The sequence below is a fragment of the Cricetulus griseus genome, assembly GCF_003668045.3.
Source record: "Cricetulus griseus strain 17A/GY chromosome 1 unlocalized genomic scaffold, alternate assembly CriGri-PICRH-1.0 chr1_1, whole genome shotgun sequence".
NCBI lineage: Eukaryota > Metazoa > Chordata > Mammalia > Rodentia > Cricetidae > Cricetulus > Cricetulus griseus.
In genome coordinates this window covers 272,193,377-272,214,234 of record NW_023276807.1, presented here as the reverse complement: position 1 = coordinate 272,214,234, position 20,858 = coordinate 272,193,377, and the positions used below count along the sequence as shown (strand labels likewise).

The 20,858-nt window shown below is 45.0% G+C and overlaps 1 protein-coding gene across 1 annotated transcript in view; it reads right to left on the bottom strand.

Moving 5' to 3' along the window:
* Clybl (citramalyl-CoA lyase) overlaps positions 1-20,858 on the bottom strand; it is a 232,798-nt gene that overhangs the window by 130,140 nt on the left and 81,800 nt on the right. The gene's annotated exons all lie outside the window — the stretch shown is intronic.

The window sequence follows — 20,858 nt, the reverse complement described above, 5'->3', positions numbered from 1 at the left end:
TTTTGCTAAAGTTAAAAAAAGAATACTTAAACCGCCATCTTGACTAAAGGTGACCGCATGGAAATTAGAGGTACCATCTTAGAAACAAGTTTTTCAATTAAGATTTAAAATGTTAATGCTTCTATATATTACAGAAAGACCTTAAGGGAATTTAAATTTCTTTTTAAAACCAGTTTTCAAATGTTTTTATTAATGTTTGTACTTAAAGAGCTTCAATTTAGAATTATTCTTAAGCAAAGCCTGACAATGTAAAGTTCTTGTTTTATAAAAGATGCTAATCTGTTACAGTTTGTGTTTTCAGAAGTTAAGTTTAGGATGTTGGTAGCACACACCTTTAAGTTTAGGGCGTTGGTGGCATACGCCTTTAATCCCAGCATTCGGGAATAAGAGGTAGATGGATCTTTATGAGTTCAAGGCCTGCCTGGTCCGGCAGATCGAATTCCAGAACAGGCTCCAAAGTCACAGAAAAACCCTGCCTCAGGAAGAGGTTAAGCTACTGTTTAAGAAATATAAGGTAGCTCTATATAGTTTTAAGTTCAGCTGTATTACAGAAATAAGACTTACCTAGCCACCTATATGCTTAATGTGTGCTTAAGAAAAGTAACTAAAACAGACAAACAGACCTCTAATGCTTCAGAGATCTTCAGAATATGGCATTTAAATTGTTATCTTTAAAGTTTATAATGTCAGACAGACTGCCAGATCCGGACAGTGACCCAAAGTCTCCAAAGAAGATTACGAGGCACCTCAGTTCCTGCACCTGGACCAGTGAGCGAGATGCTCAGATGTGAAACCTGCCGCCTGCCAGAACCTGGCCGAGAATGTGGACAAAGCTGCTGGACACTGGAAAATTGATTGTACCCCTTTGCCTAGACAAAACAAGGTCAGTCTTTTCCATGTCCCTCTTCCACAGAGAGGAAAAAAACTCTCACAGTATAGGCCTGGCGAAGATTGCTGGTCTTTGAGACACCTGCCTCCAGCGGTAATGGAGAAACTTGGGTATGGACTGGCTTCTAACTGGCTTCTGTCACTTTTTAGTAGATTCGGATAAAGTATACCCTTCTCAGATCTCTGAAATATTACTGGTTGTCAGCTTGACAGCATCAGGCAGTCAGATCCACTATAGACTAGTAAATGTGTTAGCTGATAAAATAATGACTATCTACTGTTCAGGCACAAGCTCAAGGTTTTTAAGTTTATTTTGGTTGTCATCTAAGTACAAACTTAAAGGGCTTTTCATCAGGCCAAAGTCACCTCTGTCCAATCCATACCTGGCTCTCTGGACAGAAGAAAAATGTACATGCTTATAGCCCAAATCTGTAGTTTTTGCTAGGACCCAAAGTTATAAATATGTTCCTGCTGTTTGAACAGATATCCAGGTATCTGCTTTTTCTGCACTGTGGGCTTCAGTAAATAAGTTTTAACCTCTGTTCCTAGTTTAAACATGTCTTAAACAGGTTTCTGCTTCTGGCAGACATCTGAGTATCAGTTGCTGACTACAGGCTGTTCTAAGTAGACTGCGAGCCCTGGACTTGCTGTGGATGTGAACCAGTCCAGCTGATATGGACACCCCCTGTCTCTGCAACAGTGTCTGCTAACCAGAAGCCCCTGATGGATTCCCCATTGCCTAAATTCCTTTTTGCTTTTGACTAGCATTTCAACCTTCTGGGGTCCCTAACTTCGTCCCAAAGTCAGCAGGAAGCAGTTTGAAAAAGAATTTCGGCACCCATTTTCCCTGGTTAAAATGCTAAGTCAAAAGAATTCCCTTGCATGGGGATGCCAGTATCTATCACTCCCTGATGGGGATGCTAGAGAGACAGCAATTCCATGATTGGAATTTATAAAAAAGAAAATGGGGGAATGAAGGAACCAGCTTCCTTTTGGCAGCCATAACTGCCGAACACGTGCTTGCCATAAACCTACCTTGGTCACTTAGAGGTCAGATGCCTGTCTCGTGACAAGGAACCAATCAGAAGTTAGCTGGTGGTGCTATGCTTTACGACCCTGGGTGTGCTTTACGGACAAGCGCACGACAATGACGTAAGAGCATAGCAACCACCCTGGGAGGGCCTATGAGCCATAACAACCAGTTGACCAATCAACACAGGGCAAGCCCTCCAAGCCTGGAAGCACACCAATCGTGAGCCTGTGCATAAGCCTGTGCGTACCCCTAGACACTCCCCTTACGCTGCCCTATAAGATCTTTTGGGAGCCCGTAGGAGCCGTCTTTTCTAGCCGTCCGCCATGGCGGGTGGGTGAAAGACCCGAGCTAACATGGGGTTAGCTCGTTAAACTACAATAAAGCCTCATGCAGTTTGCATCAAGCTTTCACCTCCATTCTGTGTTTGGGGTGGCCGCCGTCCTGGGCTAAGATTCTGGAAGCCTCAGCTTTCTGAGGGTCTTACATTTGCATGCTTATGTGCTCTCAAACACATATTATACACGTGATAATTAGTGTCAAATAATCACCATAATTTTAAAAGTGAAAGAGTGTCCACATGTGGTGCATTGGAGAGGAAAGAGAACCTCTAAGCACCAGAAACAGTAGAACCCCAGAACTCGGGGGAACCTCAGAACTCAGGGGAAGCGCTAAGTTGATGCTGTGTTCTCAGATGGAAACAGAACTAAGTCAGTGCAAGGAAAAAAAAAAAGGAACTGAATTAAATTGGACTCCTTGAGAAGACACGCTGTCCACAAAAGGCAAGCAGAAGTGTGATCAAAGAAAACTCAAAGGCTGCCTAACGTCTAGCTTGTTGGAAAAGAATGGAAACTTTGTCATTAAAGCATGAACCTGTACAAAGAGCAAAGAACGAGATTAAGATTGTATTTGTAAGAAGTTATTAACAGAGAAACAGCATTGTGAACAAGTGTTCAAGAGCCAGCAAGATGGCTCATTGGTAAGAGCACTTGCACCAAACCCTGATGAGTTGAGTTCATGGTAGAGAGAACAAACTCCTCCAAATTGTCCTCTGACATATACACACATACAAATAAATACATGTAATTAAAAAACAATCAACCATGCCATCATACACACCTTAAATCTGAGCATTTGGTTGACAGAAGCAGGAGGATCTCTGTTAGTCTTGGCTGCCAAATAAAAATAGTGGCTGAAGCATGTATTCACAGTCCAGGTCACAGTGACCCCAAAGGCAAAAACAATTCCTATTAAAGATGAATAGAGGAGATATAGAAAGTTCTAACCACCAGGAAATCATTGGGAACCAGATACCTGTGAAAAGCTTAAAAAGAAGAGAGAAATATGTTTGCTTAAAGTTATAGCCAGGCACAGTGGTACTCCCCTATAATCTTAGACCTTAGGAAGTTGAGTCGGGGATAGTCACAAGTCTGAGGAGACTCTATCTGCGATGACTAATACTGACCTTTGTTCTAGTTTGCTTTTCTGTTGCTGTCATAAAAGATGACCAAAGCAAATCAGGGAAGGAAAGGGTTTCCTTCAGTTTACACTTCCGGGTCACAGTTCAACCCTGAAGGAAGTCAGGGCAGGAACTCAAGTAGGAACTGAAGCAGAAACACCCCGGAGGAATGCTATTTACCGGCTTGTGCTCAAGGCCACCTGCCCAGAGATGAGGACACTGCTGGCAGTAAGCTGCACCCTCCCAGGTTGTTGACCCTCCCAGGTTGTTGAAACAGGTCCAAGAAAGACGGAGTCCTGTAAGGGGGGCTCTGAGTGCCTGTGAGAACACTCCAAAAAACAAAACAAAACAAAAAAAACACAAGAGTCTTGAGGCCTCAGTTTCTCCAAAATATGGAAGTGTTCTAGGACTGTGCTTCCGTGCCACTCTCAGGTTCTTCATTACAACTGGCTATTGTATCTGTTTAAATGCCTCTATGGGGGAGGGGGGCACAATCAGTTTGTCCTTGTGATTGTACACTTTCCTCAGGTGACTCTTCCTAACCCTCGGAGTATACATTTCACTCTGAATAAAGTTGACTACTTCATGAGAGTTTAGTCCACCTCGATGTGTTAGACTGCACTCTCCAGATCCAACGCCACATCATCAACCAAGTCCATCTCTCACAAACATGGCTACTGGTATGGGCAATGCTTCAGTTAAGTTCCTTCTTGCCGGCTGACTACTGTCACAGTTAACAATGAAAAATCAGCCAGGAAAAGTGTCAACGTGATAGGATCTAGAATTTCTTACAAAACAAGGCTCTACCTTGCCTCTGAGAGATTATGCAGATTGGGATTGCTGCTGGGCATGTCTGTGAGTGATACCCTTCAAGCAGGTAAGAAGGCCCACCCTAATGCCTGGAACACTCATCTCCCTCATTCTTTGTTTCTTGACGGTAGGTGGAGTGTGACACTTGCCTCGAGCCTTGCAAACATGAGACCCTGAGTTCAGTGCTCAGAAACCTCATTTAAAAGTGTGATTGTGTTATTTACTTGTAAACTCAGAGCTAAGGAGGCAAACATGAGATTCCCTGGGGAAGGCTGGTCAGCCAGTCCAGGCTAATTGGTGACCTCCAAGCCAATGAGACACCATGTCTCAAAATGAGGTAAATAGTCTTTTTTGCTTTTTTAAAATTCATTTACTTTTATGTGCATGACTGTTTTGCCTGAATGTATGTCTATATACCATGTTCAGGCCTGGAAGCCCACAGGGGCCAGAAAAGGCATCAGATCCCCTAGGAAAGGAATTACAAACAATTGTGAGCTGCCCAGAGAGCTGAACCATCTCTCAGCTCAGCTAGTATGTGTTTCTGAGGATGTCATTGGAGGCTATCCTATGACCTCTCTACAGTGTCTCTGAGGATGTCATTGGAGGCTATCCTATGACCTCTCTACAGTGTCTCTGAGGATGTCATTGGAGGCTATCCTATGGTCTCTCTACAGTGTCTCTGAGGATGTCATTGGAGGCTATCCTATGACCTCTCTACAGTGTCTCTGAGGATGTCATTGGAGGCTATCCTATGACCTCTCTACAGTGTCTCTGAGGATGTCATTGGAGGCTATCCTATGACCTCTCTACAGTGTCTCTGAGGATGTCATTGGAGGCTATCCTATGGTCTCTCTACAGTGTCTCTGAGGATGTCATTGGAGGCTATCCTATGGTCTCTCTACAGTGTCTCTGAGGATGTCATTGGAGGCTATCCTATGGTCTCTCTACAGTGTCTCTGAGGATGTCATTGGAGGCTATCCTATGGTCTCTCTACAGTGTCTCTGAGGATGTCATTGGAGGCTATCTTATGACCTCTCTACACTCACACCTGTGAACACACAGTTATTAACACTGGAAAGTAAGAATTGTAACTACCCCAAAATAGAACATTATCTGAAAATAAGATATTAATTTGAGGGCCTGCAGGGAGGCTCAGAAGTTAAGAACACTTGCTGCTCTTGCAGAGGACCTAGCTTCCTAACAGGAACACAGCAGTTCACACATCTGCAAATCCAGTTCCAGGACATCTGACAGCCCTCAGTCCCCCTCAGGCACCAGGCACACATGTGATACATGCGCAGACAATGCACGTAAAACATTCACACATATAAAAAATTAATCAAATCCTTCTAGAAAACATTAATTTAAAATGAAACCAGACAGAAGTTTTAGAATAAAAAAAGTCAAATCATTGAAATTAATAAGCAAAAAAGTAGATCAGGCCAGGCGTTGGTGGTGCACACTTTTAATCCCAGCACTCAGGAGGCAGAGGAAGGTGGATCTCTGTGAGTTTGAGGCCAGCCTGGTCTCCAGAGTGAGTTCCAAGACAGCCTCCAAAGCCACAGAGACACCCTGTCTGAAAAAAAAAAAAACAAAAAAAAAAAAAGAACCAAGGAAGTACAGAATGAACGAGTATGTGTGTGCATGTACTCATGTGTGTGTGTGCATGTACTCATGTGTGTGTGTGCATGTACTCATGTGTGTGTGTGCATGTACTCATGTGTGTGTGTGCATGTACTCATGTGTGTGTGTGCATGTACTCATGTGTGTGTGTGCATGTACTCATGTGTGTGTGTGCATGTACTCATGTGTGTGTGTGCATGTACTCATGTGTGTGTGTGCATGTACTCATGTGTGTGTGTGCATGTACTCATGTGTGTGTGTGCATGTACTCATGTGTGTGTGTGCATGTACTCATGTGTGTGTGTGCATGTACTCATGTGTGTGTGTGCATGTACTCGTGTGTGTGTGTGCATGTACTCATGTGTGTGTGTGCATGTACTGTGTGTGTGTGCATGTACTCATGTGTGTGTGTGCATGTACTCATGTGTGTGTGTGCATGTACTCATGTGTGTGTGTGCATGTACTCGTGTGTGTGTGTGCATGTACTCATGTGTGTGTGTGCATGTACTCGTGTGTGTGTGCATGTACTCATGTGTGTGTGTGCATGTACTCATGTGTGTGTGTGCATGTACTCATATGTGTGTTTATGCATGCACTGGTGTGTGTATGTGTGTGTTTACTCATATGTGTGTATGTGTGTACATGCACTCTGTGTGTGTGTGTATGTGTGTGTGTGTGTTTGTGTGTACCCCAGAGAATAAATAAAAACAGAGAAAATCCCTGTTCAAATCCACAACCCAATCAACAGAGGTATGGGTACCTGTAAACCCCTAAGTTTTACTAGCAGTCTGATTCTGCCCTCAGGCCCCAGTGCTGTGGGCAGCGACTAGCTAGCTTTTCCATTTGGTTCTCATTCTTTTCCCCCAGAGCTTGCTGACTGTCAATCTTTTATGGTAAAAGTCCTAATGCACAGATATGTAGCCAGCCTAGAAAGCAACAAGTACAGAACAGAAATCGGCCCAAATGGGACCTTAAAAATACAGCTGAGGGGCTGGAGAGATGGCTCAGAGTTAAGAGCACCGGCTGCTCTTCGAGAGGTCCTGAGTTCAATTCCCAGCAACCTCATGGTGGCTCACAACCATCTGTAATGAACTCTGGTGCCCTCTTCTGGTGTGCAGATATACATGGAAGCAGAATGTTGTATACAATAAATAAAATCTTTAAAAAAAATACAGCTGATGGATCTGGGGAGATGTTTATGTTCATAAAATGTCTGCTGTGCATACATGAGCATCCCCTACCACGTAAAAGCAGGGTGTGACCACTTGAGCCTAAAACCCTAGTGCAGGGATGGGGAAGGCATGGTGGTGGTGACAGGTGGATCCTGAGTGCTTTATGATCAGCCATCCAACCTACCTAAACAGTAAGCTTCTTTTCTTTTCTTTTACATTTTTTGAGAAAGTGTCTCTCTGTGTAGACCTAGCTGTCCTGGAACTCACTCTGTAGACTTGGCTGGCCTGGAACTCAGAGATCCAACTGCCTCTGCTTCCCAAGTGCTATGATTAAAGGCGTGCGACACCCTAGCACATAGTGTTTCTGCCTTAAAGAACAAAGAACTCACATGACAGTAAAATTGGAGACAGGATGCAGAGGAATGTGATCATGAAGAACACAGATTTTATGGCAGGTGTGGTGACTCACACCTGTGATGTCAACACTTGGAGGCTGAGGTAAGGCCAGCTTGAGCTACAGCAAGCAGCCGACGACGAGGTACCAAGCTTGACAATCTGAATTCCCTAGGACCCACACCAGAGAAGGAGAAAAGCAACTCCTCAACTTGTACTCTGATCTCCACACATGCACTGCAGCAGCAACATGCTCACTGGAGCACACAAATAAGCACGGTAGTTTATGCCTGTAATCAAAGTGTTTCAAAGGTGGAAGCCGCAGGAACAGTTCTGGATGACTGTATCCACTCTGGATGATTGTATCCAGTATGGATGATATGAGACCCTGTCTCAAAACAAGGAGAACCCCAGGGGCAGATGATGAAGCCAGGAGTAGGACAGATCTCTTCAGCACTGACAACAACAAACTCATAAAACCTTAAATGATCAGTTTCATATATCCCCTATTGTGAGTGAAACTTATTGGGGAATCATGTGCTAATTCAGTTGTGGCGGGGGGGGGGGGGGCTGGTGAGTTAGGAGGGAGGCAAAGGACTAGGGGTCAAAGGTCAGAGGTCACACAAAACATTTGAAAGGACATTATGGTAAAAGAGAAAGAAGGGACTTGGGGAAAGGGGGAGGGCTTAGCAAGCAACATTCCTTGAAACACCTCCCCATTTCCCCATTGTACCTCTTCCTGACTAGATGAAAACTCACCAATTCCCTCGTTCCTTTACTTTGTCTTCCAAAGTCTCAATGACAAAGACCACTGACAAAAACACTACCATACAGTATAAATAATAACAGCTTTATTATTCTCCAGCTCCACTGGGGCAGAGAAAGGTAGCAGAAGGTCCAGAAAGAACAAATGCTTCGCGCTGCCAGTGACTGCCCAGTCCAGAATGCAACCCTGCTGCGTGGCTCTGAGCGAGCCTCCGGATGAGTGGAGGGAGGCAGTCCAATCTCAATCTCCTTAAAAGAAAACTGAAATAGGTAGGGGAATTCAGCTACTGAAATGGCGGCAAACGTCTCTCCTCGACAGGGCCCTTTGCAGTATACAATCTCAGCCCTAAAGTCTGCTCAGACACAGTTCCTTTTTAAAATGAAAGGATCAACACAAAATAAACCCTGACTTAAGGTTAAGAGGGGTGAGTGCTCTCCAGGAGCTAACAGCTTATAAGGGGCTACAGTCTTTCTAGTTTGCAGCCCTGGGGGACACTCAGGGCCTTTGCATCTGTGGGCAAGTGCTCCTCCCCTAAACCCCAGACCTCGCCCTGTGGTTTTTCAAAGAAAGATAAATCTCTCTGAGAATAAGGGAGGCAATGCAGGAGAGAAGAGAAACCTTTGGAGACCATAAAGGTCCATAGGACATTCCCGCAATGTGTTTTGCAGACAGGCAGAAGACAAGAAACTGACTTTACAAAAAAGTTTGTCATAACTTATTTTCCCTTTTTGCACTATATTTGATTAGAGGCCATGTTGTAGTTTTTCTAGAGGCCTGGCCTTAATTATATCACTGCTTTTTTGTTTGTTGTTTTTCCAACTATGGTTCAGTATGCATAGAATTCTGTCAGAGCTACTTTTAAGTCTACGGTTTTGTGTCTCTTTGCTCTTTCACTGTGCAGTGAGTGACCACTGCCATCTCTCTCCCATGGACTTTCTGTCCTCATTTTCATCTCTGTTGCTGTGATAAACATCATGACCAAAAGCAACTCAGGGAGGAAAGGGTTTATTTCAGATTATAGATTACTGGCCACCCTCTAGGGAAGCCAAAGCAGGAGCTTGAAGAAAAAGCTGAGGTGGAAAGGGACTCCTCTCAACCTCTCTAGTTATAAGCAGATCACCTTTCATATGCAGCCCAACACCACCAGCCTAGGGATGGTACTGCCCACAGTAGGCTGACCCTTTCTCCTTTAATTAGACAACTACAACTCCCCACAGACATGTGCACAGGCCAATTCAACGGAAGTAATTCCACAACTGAAGGTTCCTCTCTGTGAGCATGCTAAGTTAGAAACTGAAGTGAACTATGACACCCTCCCTGAACTCTCTCTTCCCCACCTCCTAGGACTCATCACTCTGATTTCCACTACTATAAATTTGTCTACTTTTGATATCTTACGCAAGCAGAGTCATGGGGTATTCACCCATTGCGTCACTCGGCGTAATTCTTTCAGCATCAACCATATTGAAGCAGGTACCATAATTCCATCTCTTTTAAAGGCAGAACAATAAATATTTCACTGTCTGTTTCTGCTATATTATGATTCCATTTAATGGCCAGTTCAGCCATCACTTTTGGGCTGTGTGAATTGCACGCCTATGAACTTGGGGTATTTGAGTCCCTGCTTTTAATTCCTTGCAGTGTGTGCCTGGAAGTAGAACCAGTTGGTCTGAGTTTAGTGCCTTCATGTTTTACTCACATATAATGTTGTAAATGTGGTCAATGTTCTAAACATAACAAGTGCTATACTGTTATAAACTAAACAAGAGTATGCTTTTAGTCCACTTGGTGTGGTAGCTGAGGTTCTATCTAACATGACTTAGTTAAGGGCCGTTTCAGCTTTCCCACCAAGGAGGACTGAAGACTCAACTAAGGTCCCTACAAGGGAAGACCTGTGCCTACAGAACAGTGGTCCTCAACCTATGGGTTTCAACTCCTTTGGGATCGAATGACCCTTTCACAGAGGTCACTTTTCAGATACCTACATACCAGATATGTACATTATGATTCATAACAGTAGTAAGATTTCAGCTATGAAGTAGCAACAAAATAATTGTTATGGTTGGGGGTCATCACAACATGAGGAACTGTACTCGAACTTACTAAAGTAAGTTTGAGAACCATTGTTATAGAAAGAAACATGTCTGGAGCTGAGGAGATGGCTCAGTAGTTTTGAACACTTTGGGATCCCAGTACACACATCAGGTACTCATAAAAACCTGTAACTCGAGCTCCAGGGCCCAATAATCTCTTCTGGCTCATCTAACATACACACAGAAATAATAATAGTAGTAGTAGTGAAAGACCCTGCCCCCTGGCTGGTTCTCTCTCGGTGACACTCCCGTACGTGCGCGCACCCACACGCCTGGCGGCTGGTTCCCTCCCAAGCCGGTTCACCCAGGCGGGCCGCGACCCAGGCCCGCCCGCCTGGCGCCGCGCCCCGGGGCTGGGGCCGAGCGGGGAGAGGACGCCCCCCGCCCCCCCCCCCCGCCCGATGGGGAACCTCCGTCCCAAGGTCAGCCATCTGGACGCGGAGGGGGGAATTGGGTCTGTTGTACCAGGTGCAGACCTTGAGAATATACTGACCTAAAATAACTCTGTACCTCATTAAATTGTCCAATAGAATCCCTGTAACTATGCTTTTCGCTTCTGCACGGTGCTTTTAGCTATATAAGGACCCCTCTCCCTTGGCTCGGGGCTTAGCCTAACAAAAGCTAAGTCCCTGGGTGCCCGGCGCCATCAATAAAATCTCTTGCGGTTTTGCATCCAAATGTGGTCTCGCTGATTCCTAAGTGCGGGTCTCCTGCTACGAAAGTACCTCTTCTGGGGTCTTTCAGTAGTTAGTAGTTAGTAGTGGTAGTATGGGAGCTGGAGAGATGAGTCAGCAGTTAAGAACACTGACTATGCCGGGCAGTGGTGACTTACACCTTTAGTTCCAGCACTTGGGAGGCAGAGGCAGGTGGATCTTTGTGAGTTCAAGGCCAGACTGGTCTACAAAGTGAGTTCCAGGACAGCCAGAGCTGTTACACAGAGAAACCAAAAACCAAACAAACAAAAACACTAACTGCTCTTCCAGAGGACCCTGTTTCAATTCCCAGCACCCACATGGTGGTTCACAACTGTAACTCCAGTTCCAGGGGATCTAACACCCTCACACAGGTATATATGCAGGCAGAACACCAATAATAAAATAATACAATGAAATCTTTTTTTGTTGTTTGTTGTTGCTTTTCAAGACAGGGTTTCTCTGTGTAGCCCTGGCTGTCCAGGAACTCACTTGAAATCCACCTGCCTCTGCCTCCCAAGTGCTGTAATTAAAGGCATGTGCCACCACACCCAGAGTAATAAATCTTTTTAAAAGAGAAAGAAGCATGCCAACAACACAGGCTTAATTTTATGGGCCAAGAAAATGTTCCCCCATCTCTACTTCCTTCCTTTGAAGTTAATTTCATCAATTTAAACAAATATGATGCTGTGAGCTGAGCTTTAATACAGGACATGAAACTGGCCTTTCAAAGTTTGGAACTTGTTGAGCTCCCAGCATAGAAAATCCTCATTCAACACAGCTCTGGTTTTCCCTATTCACAGGTGACGGCTATGACTGCATAACCTCTCAACAAAGGGAATCCAAATGCCAATAAATGGATGTGATTGCTTCATTAATATCCATGGACCCTCATAATCAGATTTCTAGGAAACCAAGGCGCTGTTTCACAAGTCAGAGCAGGATTTTAGATATTTGGTGAATGCCCTCACAACTTAGTCACCAGACTTCCAACAAGATAAGGAAAGCCATCAAAGCAATATTAAAAACAAACTAGCAACCTTTCCCCTATGGGTCAGATAAGTGGAAAAACACATCTCCAGGCTTGAGGAAGTGACTGACAACACATATTCAGAGAAAAGATGGGAAAGTCATTAACAGCACAAAGAAGCGTCTACTTTCTCTGAGGGCTGGGGAATTTACACAAGCGGCAGGAAGGCAAACAACCTCCACAGGTGCCCACCACCTGTGCACAGTAGCCACTTTCTCCAGAAGCCTCCACAACTGCAGGTGCTTCTCCAGCTTGCATTCTGCTTTCGGAACAGATCGACACATACCACAGCTGCAAAGCTTTCCTGGTGCTGTTGTGTTTTGCTTTGTTTAAATAAAAGTAGAGAGTTTTCCAGACACCAGATAGGAAAAGAGTAAGACAAATTTTCCTCCGAAACTAAGCCCCACAGAAAGGCTTTTGCAAGGAAAAAAAAAAAGTTTTGCGGGGCTGGAGAGATGGCTCAGAGGTTAAGAGCACCAACTGCTCTTCCAGAGGTCCTGAGTTCAGTTCCCAGCAACCACACGGTGGCTCACAGCCATCCATTATGAGACCTGGTGCCCCCTTCTGGTGTGCAGATATACACGGGAGCAGAATGCTGTATACATAATAAATAAATAAATAAAAGAATGTGGGGAAGAGACTAATCCTCATGTTGACCTCTGACCTTCCCAGGTAACTACTACTCAGGGAAGTGCATCTAGACAAACAGGTAACACGGAGTCACACACACACACACACACACACACACACACACACACACACACACACAGCCTTCTGAATTTATCTCCTAGGCGACTGTAAGAACCTGTATAATAAGCAAGTACTTTCTTATGCTGGCTATAATGCAAACATTAAGAGTCATGGGTGAGAAGAGCATGCATCAGGCACTGCCATAAAGACGGCACAAGAGGTGGGCACACAGGAGACACAGGAGGGGAATGCACATGGCCGCCCCAGATACAGGCAGCATCGTGATCTGTGCCCATTGCTACCGTCACGTTGCTAGAATGATGAGATGATGAAATGAGATTCGATTTGTGGAGTGGTCTGGCACAGCAAGTGTCCCGTAAATGGCCTCCATGGTGTTGTGAGAGCTGTTGGAACCTCCTGGACCCAGATCAGCATCTGTCCTCCAACTGCACCACCCTGAACTAACAATGGTTGGGCTCCTGGCTGCCCTGTATCTAGGTCAAGCCAGTGGCAGCTTCCTGTGACCTAAGAACCTTGAAAATCAGAGAAAGCGAGAAAGCGCTACCTCTTGCATAATGCACATTAAGTGTTTCTTTCCTTGTTTGCTTTTCGAGACAGGGTTTCTCTGTGTGGCTTTGGAGTCTATCCTGAAACTCAATCTGTAGACCAGGCTGGCCTCGAACTCACAGAGATCCACTGCCTCTGCCTCCCGAGTGCTGGGATTATGAATCATTTCTTTTAAATTTCCTTCCTGCTATGTCCTGAGAGGGACAATACAGGACAGTCCCACACATACCTTTATACCAAAAAAGAAAAGCTTTCCAATGTCTATTCATGAGGACCTACATTCATTAGTCATTTTGGCAAACAGACACTTCGATTAAGGATTGGCCCATTTCATCCACAAAGTCTGTTTGTTTCCATATTTATTTTTTTGTGGTATTAGAGATTGAATCTAGTAGAACCTTACACCTACATACTAGGCCAAGTGCTTTACTACTGAACTATGTCCTAAGCCCTCCCCCCACTTTTTATTTATTAATTTACTTATTTACTAATATATTTATTTGTTTATTTATCTTGGGTTTTTTGAGACAGGGTTTCTCTGTGTAGCTTTGGAGAATGTCCTGAAACTTGATCTATAGACCAGGCTATCCTTGAATTCACAGTGATCCCCCTGCCTCTGCCTTCCAAGAGCTAGGGTTAAAGGCGTGTACCACCACTGCCCTGAAATTTATTTATATCTTGAGACAAGGTCTTGCCTTGTAGCCCTGGCTAGCCTGGAACCCATTATGCAAATCAACCTTATCTTGAATCTGCCTCTGCTTTTTGAGTACTAGCATGTACCACTATGCTATTTATGGCTGTTTTTTTTTGTGTTTGGGGTGGTGTTTGGTTTTGTTTTCAGACCAGCCTTTAGCATGTAGCCCTGTTTGGTGCAATTTGCACTCTGGGCTGCCTCTGCCGCCCAAGTAGTGAGTTCAAGGACAGCCTGGTCTATAGATCAAGTTTCAGGACATTCTCCAAAGCTACACAGAGCCACTACGTTGGAGTACTTTTTATCTTGAGAAAGGATCTCACTAAGATGCCCACCCTGACCTTGAATTCGCCCTATAGCCCAAGCAGGCATTGGTCCTCCTGCCTCGGCCTTCCAAAAGCTAGAGTTATAGGCCTGCGCTGGCTACTGGGCCTCTGCTTCATCCACAACACTTTACAAGCTACAACCATCTTTAAACATTCAGAGTGTGAACAGCCCATGGAGTTTTCTAGACTTGAGGCACAAGAACTGTGTCAGCTTTGAAACAGTGAAAGGTTGACGTAAACCCCCAGGCCAGTCATCACCTCCCTTTTATTTTGGGTCCCATGCCTAACTAAGGTGTTTACAAGTCAGTATTTATCACCTTCCTCGGAGATATTTTTACACCATCTTGTTGCTTTCCTGTGAAAGAGAAAGGGAGAGACAAAGGAGAAGGCGAGTCGCTGCAATTTAAAAGAGAAAAATGCAGTTGACTGTTTTTACAAACCGCAATATTTAAAATTTCACCCATGTCAGTGATGAAGAGGGGGAAAGGCTTACTTCTGAAAATAACTCTCTTTCATAGAACATCAGGGTTAGTTTCTGAGTGGCACGTTTTAAAACATTTAATCAGTAATCTGAATGTATGTCAACACCTTCTGGCGGTGTGCTACGAAATGCAAACCTTGTCAACAGCAACAGAAAAAGGTGACACACTTGGGACCCAGAGCTTTTATGCCGACACACAGTCATAATATAATTTTAAAATTTATCATCTGTTTAGCTGCAAGCAACAATTAATCTTTTTGACAATTTGTACAATGCTCTAAATAACACCTGGGACGAGAAACCCCATGCTCTAATTTTTACTTTAGTCATCTTCTGGGGCTTTTCAGCTACACGCTGCCTCCAAGCCACACACAATAAATTTTATGATTAGGATTAAAATGATGGCAAAAAAAGAAAATAAACAAACAAAAAAAGATTTCCCTTGTCACTGAATGTCCCTTCTTGCCCTAGTTAATAGCATTACTTAACATGGGAACTGTAAGCGAGAGCGCGTCCCTCGGGAAATACGAGCCTCGAAGGGTTCATTTCTGTCATGTCAAATGACATTCTATTCCCAAAGCATTTAACCTATGACTTCATATAACTACTTCTCGCTCGAATGTGACTCTGATGAGGCCCCAGAAATGTCACCAATCCCTCAACCGGCAATTCCACCAAGGCAATCAACATAGGCCACATAACCTGATGATTTTTAAAACACCAATGGACAAACGTGAATTCAGATGTTCAGGACCATGTGACAAAGGCATTATGTTGTAAGGATGTGTGCATATTGTACCCTGTGATATTTCCTGAGATCTGGTTTTAGGCCACATCAGTGTGTGTGTGTGTGTGTGTGTGTGTGTGTGTGTCTGTCTGTCTGTCTGTCTGTCTGTCTGTCTGTCTGTCTGTCTGTCTCTGTAGGTCAGAAGTCTATGTCAGGAGGGCTCTCTTCTGTCACTCTCTACCTTCGTTTTTGAGACAGGGACCCTCACTGAGCCTGAAGCTTACTGACTGTGTTGGGCTGAGTGGCCAAAAAAATCACAAGAATTCTTCTGTGTCCACTTCCCCAGCATTGAGACTAAGGCATATACCCCATGTTATGTGGATGCCGGGCATCCAAATTCATGCCCTGATGCTTGCATGGCACGCAGCGTACTCACCGAGTCATCTCCGCAGCTCCTACATTAAACTTCTGCATTCGTTACCATGCAAACAATAGCAGGTGCCTGGTGCTCCTGCTGACCCCACAAGGAATCAGAGGCAAATGGCATTTTCAGATAATATTAAACAGGTTGTTACAAACAACAGCAGCTCTAGCAAGACAGCTATGGCTCAGTTGGCAGTGTGTGCTCATAAAGCCTTGGGTTCAATCCCCAGCAGCACAAACACTTGGGGGTTAGAGGCAACGGGATCAGAAGTTCAGAGTCATTTTCTGATGTATGGCAAGTCCAAGACCTGTGTGGACTACATGAGACCCTGTGCCAAAACTAACCAAACCAAAACAACAGAACAACAGCTATCCCCATTGTCAGCTTTACAACCACCCATCTAAGATTCTGATCACACCCACTTGGGAGATGAAACTAGAGGGTTAGGTAGCCACTGAAGGGACTCTCCTAGTTCCAACTCTATTCCCACTGTTTTTCTAATGACACACACACACACACACACACACACACACACACACACACACACACTTAGCATCAATTAAGACTCAAAAATAATAAAGAAGCCAACAGAACTTAGAAGGGAGCCAGTTAGGTAGATCAGTTCAAAGATGATCACCACCAAGCCAGAAAACCTGAAATCAGTCCCCAGGACCTACATAGTGGCAAGAAGAGAACTAACTTCCACCAGCTGTCCTCTAGCTTGCACAGGTATGCCATAACGCCCAAGTGCATTTGTGTGTGTGCGTGTGTGTGTGTGTCTGAGAGAGACAGCCCATGTAACGTAATTTATTTTTATTTTACTTTTTGGGGTTTTGAGACAAGATCTCACCATGTAACTCTGGTTGGCCTGGAACTCACAGAGACCACCTGCCTCTGCCTCCTGAGTGCTGGGATTAAAGGTGTGTACCACCACCTCCCCAGCCATAAATGTAATTTTTTAAGTGTGGTGTGTGTGTGTTTAATTTCAAAACAAACAAGAGCTTAGCAGAATGGGGTGGAGAAGCCAGGGAAAGGGGTGGTACCTGGAGAGATAGCTCAGACAGTGAAAAGAAGGACCAGATGGACACAAGTTAGATCCCCAGTGCTGGGATGCTGGGGTTCATTGGCCAGCCAGCCTAGCCTATCAGTGAGCCCCAAGTCCAAAAAACAAGGTAGACGGGGACTGAGATTTGGCTCAGTGGTGAAGGGCACTCTTCCAGAAGACCTCGGGTTTGATTCTTAGCAACCAAAGGGTGGTTCACAACCATCTGTAACTCCAGTTACAGGGGGATCCAATGCCCATTTCTGGCCTTTATTGGTATCAGGCACACATGCAGGTAAAACACCCATACACACAAAATTAAACTGAAACCAAAAAACAAGAAGGCTCTCTCCTGAAGAATAACATTGAGGCTGGCCTCTGAACTCTACACCAGTGCAAGGGCATCCGCAGGCACACACGTGTGCACATGTGTGAAGGAAGGAAAGGGCATCCACAGACACACACACGTGTGCACATGTGTGAAGGAAGGAAAGGGCATCCGCAGGCACACACATGTGCACATGTGTGAAGGAAGGAAAGGGCATCCGCAGGCACACACACGTGCACATGTATGAAGGAAGGAAACGGAAGGCAGAGAAGTAAGGAAACACTCACAGAGAGTTCCTCCTTTTCTCCCTCTTCTTTTTGGCCTGTGCCATCTCTCCAGCCCTATTTTATTTTATTTTATATTTCAAGACAGAATCTCCCTGTGTAGCCCTGGCTGTCTTGGAACTCGCTATATAGACTAGGCTGGCCTCAAACTCTCTCTCTCTCTCTCTCTCTCTCTCTCTCTCTCTCTCTCTCTCTCTTTCTCTCTCTCTCTCCGAGACAGGTTTTCTCTGTGTAGCCCTGGCTGTCCTGGAACTCTGTAGACCAGGCTGGCCTAGAACTCACAGAAATCCTCATGCGTGCTAGGATTAAAGGCATGTTCCATTATAGGCTGTGTGTGTGTGTATGTGTGTGTGTGTGTGTGTGTGTGTGTCATGTGCCTGGAAACGCAAGTACCCTCAGAGGCCAGAAGGGAGTGTAGGATACCCTGGAGTCAGAGTTACAGGCTACTATGAGCTGTCTGAACTGGGTGCTGCGAATTCAACTCAAGTCCTACTATAGCAGAGCATAGGCACTGCTGACCACTGAGTCATCTCTCCAGTCCTGGGTTAGTTTGCTGCTATTGTTTCTGATGCAGGGCCTCGTGTAGCCCAGAGTAGCCAGGAACTCACTGTGTAGCCCAGGCTAACCATCAGGTCTAATTCTCTTTCCTCCACAAGCTGGCTTAAACGCCAGGGATCTTTCTGCCCCAGCCTAAGGACTGAGATTGCAGGGTTAGACACAACTACATATCCACTAGTATCCACGCCTAAGGCCTGAGCCAGAGCTCCTCATCTATCAGGGAAGTATCCAGGGTGCATGGGCAAGAGAACCATTTCTAAGAAATGTGTTTCTTACTTTGGCCCCTCCCAAGATCTTAGAAAACACCTCCCAGATTGTGTTCCTCGGCTAATTAACAGCACACACCCCAACCCAGGGAAAGGCAGGCATGAAGCTGGCTGGAACCCAAGTGCTAAGACAGCCATTCAGAGCAACGGCCCTGGTGGCGAGGTAGGTGCCTGACTGCCGGATGCCAACTTACCCTTTCACTCTAGGGCCAGACTTAGACACACCATGTCCCCTGCTGTGTCCGCAGCGGAAGGACAGGAATGCTTTGGCTACGGCTATACCACATCTCACAGCTGACACACATGTGCTTTTAGGTCTAGCTCTCCATGTCCCATGTTTCCTTGCAGCCGGTTTGTCAGAATTTCTGTGTTGGTTTGTGGAGGGGGTGTGGAGACCCTTACTGGACGGAGGACAGAGTGGCCACCAGTGTCATTGAGCTCAATTCTGGCGTAAGCCATTGAAATGCCTCCTGAGGAAGGAGGGCTGCTGTCCTGAAGGAGCTTACACAGCCATAAACCCGGCTTAGCTCCCTTCCAGTTACAGTTTATTGCATTAACATTTCTTTTGTGCTGGCTGCTGGAGGGAACCTATTGTAAATTTCGGCAATTACGACTTTTGTCCCATCTGTCCCTCCCCTCCTCAGTACTGGAACATCAAAGGTAGCCAGTTCAGTAGAGGTTGGATTTAGCTGTTAAATCCAACCTGAGACACAGGTTGAAATGACAGGCTCCTACAGAAAAGGACTAAAATAAATCAGAAAGACGCTGGCCCTGCCTTCTGAGAGTCTTAAGATAATCTTCCTTAAACCTCCTGTACGACATTGCCAAGCCAAAGCCTGGCTAGATGTTTCCGTATCTCCATGCCCAAATCCCTGCAGACAGAGACTGAGAGCCCCAAATGCTGGGGTTTCCCTACATCCTGCCTCTGCTTAAAATAACAAGAGCATCTGTGTAAACTACAGCAGGTAAGAAGACCACTATGGAAGCAATGGCCAGGATCCCAATGAAGGTGGCAGAGGCTAAGTAGAGTCCCAGCTGGGAGGCTTGATGGACAGGATGGAACCTAGATCGTCTCTCTCCATGTGCCCATAAACTGTCATCTGTTACAGAGGAAATAGAAAGCACCAATGAATATACGTACACGTTGCTGGTGATTCCAAGGCTAAGAAGACACTGTGCAGGTCATTTCTATACCGTAGAATTTCCTGAGGACCCTAGAGGGGGCTGGACCAAACAAGGACAGATAGAAGCTATTTCATGAGTACTTTTATAATATGGACACATACTGCCCCTCGGCCCTCAGATTGTTAAAGCCCAAGTGATCACGTGACCTGTAATTCCCCCCACACACACCCCAAGAAAAGAGTTGTGAGTTCAAAGCTAGCCTAGTCTACAGAGCAAGTTCCAGGATCGCCAGGACTACACAGTAAAACCCTGACTCAAACTGCCCCCCCACAAACCACACAAATAAACAAACCAAAGACCATGATTCTAAGTGTTCAAAGAAGCCATATTCAAGGTAGCCAGAAAAGTGAAAGTGACCCAAATATCCATCACTGGATGGATGGATAAACAAAATGAAGATGCTGTTCTTACAAGTGAACAGCATAAAAAGGAGACTATTATAAAAAGAAATGGCACTAGACAGCACACTGGTGGCTTTCAAAGACATTATGGTAAGTGAAGGTGGAGAGATGGCTCATTGGGTAACAGTCCGTGACAAATAAGCATGAGGACCTGAGTTCTACGTGTGGACCCCACCCAGCACCCACAGGAAAAGGTGGGCATGGCTACGCACATGCCCGTTACTTGAAAACTATGGGGAGACAGAGGCAGGAGAATTGCTGAACCTTGCTGACCACGAGCCTAGATCTAGGTTCAGTAAGAGACCACAACTCAAAAGAATAAGGTAGAGAACAATAGAGCCTCCTGATGTCCTCCTCTGGCCTTACATGCATAGAGGTACATATGAGGTACACACACGTGAATGTAAAACACACACACACACACACACACACATGCACACACACATAGACACACACATGTATACACACACATACACACACGTATACACACATACACACATGACACATACACACATGCACACATACACACACATACACACACGTATACACACATATACATACACACATATACACACATACACACACAGGCACATACACACACACACAAGCACATACACACACACATACACACACATGTACATACACACACACACATACACACATATACACACATACACACACAAGCACATACACACACATATACACACATACATACATATACACACATATACACACATATACATATACACACACACATATACATACACACACACAAGCACATACACACACATACACACATACACACACATGTACATACACCCACACATACACACATATACACACACACACATATACATACACACACACAAGCACATACACACACATACACACATACACACACATGTACATACACCCACACATACACACATATA